Source organism: Otolemur garnettii, unplaced genomic scaffold, assembly GCF_000181295.1.
Source record: "Otolemur garnettii isolate 467f Iridium unplaced genomic scaffold, OtoGar3 scaffold00053, whole genome shotgun sequence".
In the NCBI taxonomy this organism is placed as follows: Eukaryota; Metazoa; Chordata; class Mammalia; order Primates; family Galagidae; genus Otolemur; species Otolemur garnettii.
The window spans coordinates 3,748,631-3,755,810 of record NW_003852448.1 but is presented as its reverse complement, the minus strand read 5'-3'; the positions used below and the strand labels follow the sequence as shown (position 1 = coordinate 3,755,810).

The window sequence follows — 7,180 nt, the reverse complement described above, 5'->3', positions numbered from 1 at the left end:
GGGTCCGGGCTGGGGACTCGAACCCGCCACCTTAGGTGTATGTGGTTGGCGCCTTAGCCGGTTGAGCTATAGGCGCTGAGCCTAAAAATATTTTTTGAAGTTATTCATAGAATTCATATTTACTTCCTTATGTTTCTTGAGTGTTGTTTTAGGTTTCATCTTGTTTATGCCGCTTGTTTCTGTGTCGAATGAAAATGCCTTAAGAGGTTCTTTGTTCTTAGGACTTTCAATAGTTCTGATTTTGGAGGGAGGGGATGTGTTGGTTTTTTCCCCCAGCAACAAATATTTTGGACTTGTTCTGTTTTCTTATAATAGAATCTCTGAAAATTAGTCAAGATAATTACTGAGAAGGTGTATACATAGTAGTATTTTAGGTGCTGAGAAGTAGATGTTGCTTACTGTTTTAGTACTGTTGTTAGACTTTGGGAGCTAGTGATCTATCATTTTTTAAATGCCCTGGAGGAGTAACAATTTTAATGTCCCACAAATGCCTATGGTTTGGTGTCTCCCCAGTTCTTTGACCCATTTCTGTGTCCGCGTTGTTGCTGGACGTCCCTTGTGCTCCACTGGGAGGTGTAGCCTGCCTTCCTCAGGACTGCTGAAGACACAAGTAGAAAAGCATGGTGTAGTTGTTTTTTTTTTTTTTTAATGACTTTATTCTAGGAGCTGTGTTAACATCATCCCTATTGGAATCTGAACTATAGAGTTAAAAATCAATTTTAATTGAAAAGCCTATTTTAGGTGGCCACTTTTGTATAACATATTCTTGGTTAATACAAATAACAATACTTGTAATAAATTAGAAAGATCTAGTTGTAAAAACTCAGTATCAATCCTTTGCAACATATGGCCGCATCAGTTATTTTGATTTTCATAAAAAGTGTTTTAAAATCATAAAATATTGAAATACACACACTAAATAATTCCCACTAGCTAGAATTTAGAATTTTCATGTTTATTCAGATATTCAGATTCTGTTTTTTTCTTTTCTTCTTTTTTTTTTTTTGAATTACACATAAACAAAAGTTACCCTATTGTTCTCTAACATAGTTACAAAGCTTGCTATTTTAAGATCGTTTGGGCATATATATATAGAGAGAGGAAGAAACGGAAGTTTTAAGAAAATCTTTGCACCAGTTAAAATGGTTAAAAAAATACAACATTTAGGGCGATGCCTGTGGCTCAAAGGAGTAGTGCATGCACAGGTGCCTATACTGGAGGTGGCAGGTTCAAACCTGTCCCTGGCCAAAAACTGCAAAAGAAAAAAAAAAAAAACCCAAACATTTACATGTAGGGATAGGCCTAGAAGTAAGTTCTGGTACGTGTGTCTATCTGGAAACAGTCCATCACCCCACAATGTTCCTTTTTTCTGTTCAATCCAGACTCCTCAGAGGCAAACTATTCTATCACGGTAAATTGTTCTTCCCTTCCCTCCAGCTTCGTGTAAATGTAGTCAGGTAGTATGTACTCTTGTGGCCCAGCTGCTTCTGCTCAACGTATTTTTGAGATTCATCCAAGTTGGGTATGTTAATACTCCATTTTATGGATACACCTCATTTGTTCATTCTGATAATAGATAGATCTGGGTGGTTTCCAGTTTTTTTATTATAAATAAAACTACAAAGATTATATTGTATGTCTTTGTGGATTTGTGTTTTCAGTTCTCTGAAACTTAGTAGTGAAATTATTGATAGATATTTAATTTCATAAAATGCTGCCCACTGGTTTTCCAGAGTGGTCGTGCCATTTGCTGTCCCCAGGAGTATAGGAGAGTCCTATTGCTCCTGTCCTCCTATCGCCTGGTGCTGTCAGTCTCCTGTTTAGTCAGCCCCTCTGGGGGTTTGTCATTGTGGCTTTAGTTTGCATTTTTCTGGCCTCTGATGGCCTTGGTTACTGTTCACATGCTGTTGGACTTCAGTGTATCTTCTTTGGGCCCACTTTCAGTCTCAAGATAGAAGGATTATTTTTTATTTTTGTCTGTCTAGGCTGTATGTGCTGTGCAAGGAGTGCTGTGCATGGTCTGTACCTTCCTAGAGAGGACTGTTGTCTGCACACATTTTCCTGGACTGTATCTTCTCTGTGTAGGGTAATACATATGTATATATATACACACACCACCTGTATCCTACACAGGGAAGGACAGATGTATATTCTGGATTTCAAATCTATTGGCAGATAACATGTATTATGAATATTTTTTCTGAGCCTGTGCATTGTGTTTTCATTTTCTTAAAATGTATCTTTTCATGGCCTGAAAATTTTAATTTTTTTTTTTTTTTTGAGACAGAGTCTCATGTCGCCCTTGGTAGAGTGCTGTTGCATCACAGCTCACAGCAACCTCAAACTCTTGGGCTTAAGCAATTCTCTTGCCTCAGCCTCCCAAGTAGCTGGGACTACAGGTGCCCGCCACAATGCCCGGCAATTTTTGTTGTTGTTATTGTTGTAGTTGTCATTGTTGTTTGGCAGACCCGGGCTGGATTTGAACCCACCACCTCTGGTATATGTGGCTGGTGCCCTAGCTGCTGAGCTACAGGTGCTGAGCCTGAAAATTTTATTTTGATGAGTACCAGGGAATTTTGAGAGCTAAGAAATCTTTGCCTACATCAGAGCTGTGAAGATTCTATCCTGTTTTCTTCTGTAAGCTTTATGGTATTAACCAATTTTAGTTAAAGACTATGATCTGTCCTAAGTTATGTGTGTGTTTGTGGGGGGGTGAGATTTAATTTTTTTCTAATTGTTCCTCCACTATTTGTTTTGAAGACTTTACTTTGCTGTTGGAGTGCCTTAGTGCTGGTGTTGAGAATAATTTTAAGATTCACTCTCATTCTAGAATCTCCGTCACATTGATTTGTTTTTATATCTTTAGGCCAGGACATCAGGTAGGCAAGTCCACTAATTTCGTTCTTCCTTTTAAATATTACTTTGGCTATTCAGTCCTTTGAATCAGTTTTCATATAAATTCTGGAATGCACTTGTTAATATCTACTAAAAATCTGATTGGGATTTTGATGGAGATTGCATATTATTATTAGATCGAATTGGGAAGAACAAGCATCAGTTGTCTATTAATAATGACAGTTTAAAAATTCTTCCTTTTTGATCTGTCGTCTTTTGCCTTCTTGACCTCTACCATTGTGTAGAGACATCAAGGACAGACATTCTTGCCTGTTCTTGATGTTAGAGGGAAACTTTTAATATTTTATCATTAAATGTGCTATAACTGGAGGTTTTTTAATCAGGTTGAAGAAATTCTGTTTCTAGTTTGCTGAGATTTAAAAAAAATCAGAAATGGGTACTGAATTTTATTGATGCTTTTTCTGCATCTATTGAAATAATTATGGTTTTTATTTCTATTTTATTATGAATGAAATTGACCTTTAAAAAACCATTTATTGTGTTTGGGATTTTATTTTCACATGGCCAGTTTTTCCATGAATGTCCTTTTCCTGTTCTGGACCCAGGCCAGGCCACGGCCCCTTGTCATGTCTTTCTCTCTCCTGTTCTGTGATGGCTTCTCAGTGCTTCTTTGTATTTCCTGACCTTTTGTCAGTCAAGAAATGGTCACATATCCTGTAGAATGTCTCCCAGTCTGAGTCTGTTTGATGCTTTTCACTTGATTAGACTTAGTTAGGTATTTATTAATTTATTTAAACAGAGTTTCTGTCACCCAGGGTAGAATGCTGTGGTTTCAGCCTAGCTCACACCTCAAACTCCTGGGCTCCAGCCTTCCTCCTGCCTCAGCCTCCTGAGGAGCGGGGACTACTGGTGCCATGACCCCTGGCTAATTTTTCTGTTTTTGGTGGAGTCTGGTTCTTGCTCCTGACCTCAAGCCTTCTCGAGTGCTGAGATTATAGGCGTGAGCCACTGAGATTATGGATTTTTAGAAAGACCACTACAGAGGTAAAGTCCCTTCTTATTCCTCCTTACCACTGGGTTAGAGGGATATGCCTACATCACTGGTGATTTAACCTTGTTTAGGTGAGACAGTGTCTGCTGGTTTCTTTATCATTATGTGACTATCTTTCCCTTTCCTTATTCTGTTCTTTGGAAGCAAGTCACTAAGTCTAGGCTACCTTTGATGGGAGAGAGGAGAGGGATTTAAGCCCTGCCTCCTGGAGGAAGGAAAGTGTCTCCCTATATTTGGGCTAATTCTCTGGTAAGATTTGTTAAATGGACTGATTTTTGAATGTTATTGATAATTCTCCCTTGTGCTTCTGGATAAACCCCACTTGGTCATGATCTGTTTCTGTTTTTATTCTGTTGGATTCCATTTATTTTCTGAAGGATTTTTGTGTCTGTATTAATGAAAGATACTGGTGGGTAGGTTTTTTTCCTCATATTTTTTGCATGATTTGATTGCTTAATCTTTCCAACTTATAAATTTTCATTGTTTGGTAGCCTTAAAAATGCTTGGGAAATTTTTCTATAGAAATAAGAACACACCCCCCCCCCACACACACAAGCATACACTTCAGAGAACTACCTATTGTTTCTCTGTTCACATTTTGATATAGAATATTGAATTTTCCTTAAACATTGAGATTATAGTTTCATTTTAGAATTAGCTGGAGCACTTCAAAATATATACAAGTCTGAGTCTTGTTCTTTCATAAGCGGTTTTTTCTTTTGCATGTAACTATTCGTTATAAAGTTTCTCTAAGTTTTTAAGTACTTTTCATAGATGATTTTCATGTATACCCCTTTTTAAGAATGAAATCTTTCAGGTTTTTAAAATAGTAGCTAAAAATCAACCTTTGAATATTTTTGGCAGTGTCTGTAATGAAATCAAAGGTTTATGTATTTAAATTTTTACACAGTATAATCATAGGATAATTTGATTTTTATATTGTAACTTAACATTACCCTTCAGTGGAATTTTGCCTCTGAGTGGAATGCTAGGTTTTATATATATATATATATATTTTTTTTTTTTTTTTTGGCTAGGTGGTATTTTTTAAAAACTATATAGAAGGTCAGCATTTTGGCAGATGGGTTAGTTAATTTTATAAATCATATGGCAAAGGTCAGTGCGTTTTTTTTTTGAGACAGAGCCTCAAGCTGTTCCCCTGGGTAGAGTGCCATGGCCTCACAGCTCACAGCAACCTCCAACTCCTGGGCTCAAGCGAGTCTCCTGCCTCAGCCTCCCAAGTAGCTCAGACCACAGGCGCCCGCCACAGTGCCGGCCATTTTTTGGTTGCAGCCATCAATGTTGCTTGGCAGACCCGGGCTGGGGATTCGAACCCGCCACCTTAGGTGTATGTGGCTGGCGCCTTAGCCGATTGAGCCACAGGCGCCGAGCCGGTGCGTTTTTTTAAAGCCCTGTATTTAAAATAAATAAGTAACCAGCTGCTGAATTAAGTCCAGTTTAGTAAATGTTGTCATGTGGTCTGCATTTGAGCAAGTGGGGTCAACCACACTTGGGTGTCAGTGTGAGTTTAAGGCTTACCTAATCCTTGATGTGATTCAAGATTTGACTGGGCCCCACAGCTTGGACCAGAAGTTAGCTTTCTAGGGCACTTCAGTCCAAAAACAACCTGTGCTGTCCGTTTGTGGTCATAGCCTTACTATTTTGACCACTGGTCACTGGTGTAATTCTGTCTCTTGGAGAATGACGTGTAAGTGGAATTACTGTGACGTATGAGCCTTTGAGATTGATTCTTCCACCCAGGGTGATTTTATCTTTGCTGCTTCTGTCCAGTGTGTCAGCAGGTTGTTCTTTCTTGGTGCTGAGCTGCACCCTGTGGTTCCAACGGGTCACAGCTTATTCACTCATTCATGGGTCACAGCTTATTCACTCATTCACGGAAGGACATGTGTTTCCAGTTTTGGTGATCCTCAATAGGGTTGTAAACATTTTTCTACAGGTTGTTGTTGAATATAAAGTATCATTTCTCTAGGGTAAAGATCTAGGAATGGGATTCTCTGGGTGCTAGACTAATTTGTCCCCTCTCCCAAAGGCTGTATTATTTATTGCAAAGAAACAATTTTTAACTTTTTTTGGTTCTCTTCAGATTTCTTAGATTGGGATTTGGATACAGAATAAACTGCATTAATATCAGTGCTGCCATGTTTTACATTAAACTTTCTTTGGAAAGTCTTTGAACTGTGATTATAGTTGCTAGTTGAATTTAAAAGGACTGTCCTTTGCTTTGTTGGTAGTGATCGCTTCCCCTTCCTTCTGGCCTTGCTACTCACTGAGGCCTGTGGACCTGCAGTGTTGGCTTCACCTGGAAGCTTGTTAGATAGAAATGCAGAATATCAGGCTTCACCCTAGACCTGCTGAGCTAGACCCTGCTTTTTAACAAGATTTTGGGTGATGGCTCTCAGCATTCCCTCGGAGAAGGGCTGCTCTAGAGGCTACCCTGCGGGGGGCTAACTTCCGTTCCCCTGACAGTGTGGTACTGAAGGTGCCTAGCAGGATGCCTCTTGGATGTCATGTGTTCTGATTTTAAATATTCAGTAATACAGAAATAATGGTGTCAAATCACCAAAAATATAGAGCTTTTGGTGCTTTAAAATTCTACAACAAGCTGACCATGAAGGAGTGAAAGAGGGTATTGCAATCGTTAGACTTAAGATAAAGTTGTAATTTAGAGTCAGCATTTTATTTTCAGGTATTTGCACTCCTGCAGATGTATTTCTACTTGTAGGATTTAAAGTAAGGAGGGTGTGTATTTGCAGTTGATCTTTTTACGAGAAAATGTTGAGAAAGGGACGAATACAAACGTGTGTTACTGATTTAATTTTTTTCTTGAACTTTTTCCAATACCGTTTATTATTAAGAGTAAAAAAAAGGTTTAAAATTATAAATCATGACAATAAAGGGGCAAGTGAATTTTCTTTAAAAGTATTTAAATGACCCTCATATGCCATAGGTGCTTGTCTTAGTTCTAAGCGCGAGTCACTGAGACTGACTTGGGCTGAGCAGTGAGCATTTCAGTCGGTATGTTGAGTGAGTGATGCTTGGCAGTAAGAATTGTCTGTTAAGAAATTACTTTTAGTTTGGGGGAAAACTTTTGTGGCAATACTGATGGAATAAAATTAAGTAACAGCTGGTTTTGATGTTGTAAATACATGACTGAAGGAAAAAGTAGTTTCCCTCTTTCTACAATCTCAGCCAAAGGCAGTGATAAGTTAACTCTATTCAAGGAGAATGAGGCAGATCAGGAGGGAGGGAGGG

The 7,180-nt window shown here is 38.6% G+C and overlaps 1 protein-coding gene across 1 annotated transcript in view; it reads left to right on the top strand.

Annotated features, from left to right (window-relative positions):
- The window catches only part of RBM33 (RNA binding motif protein 33), a 136,698-nt gene that overhangs the window by 60,183 nt on the left and 69,335 nt on the right, over positions 1 to 7,180 (top strand). The window lies entirely within an intron of this gene.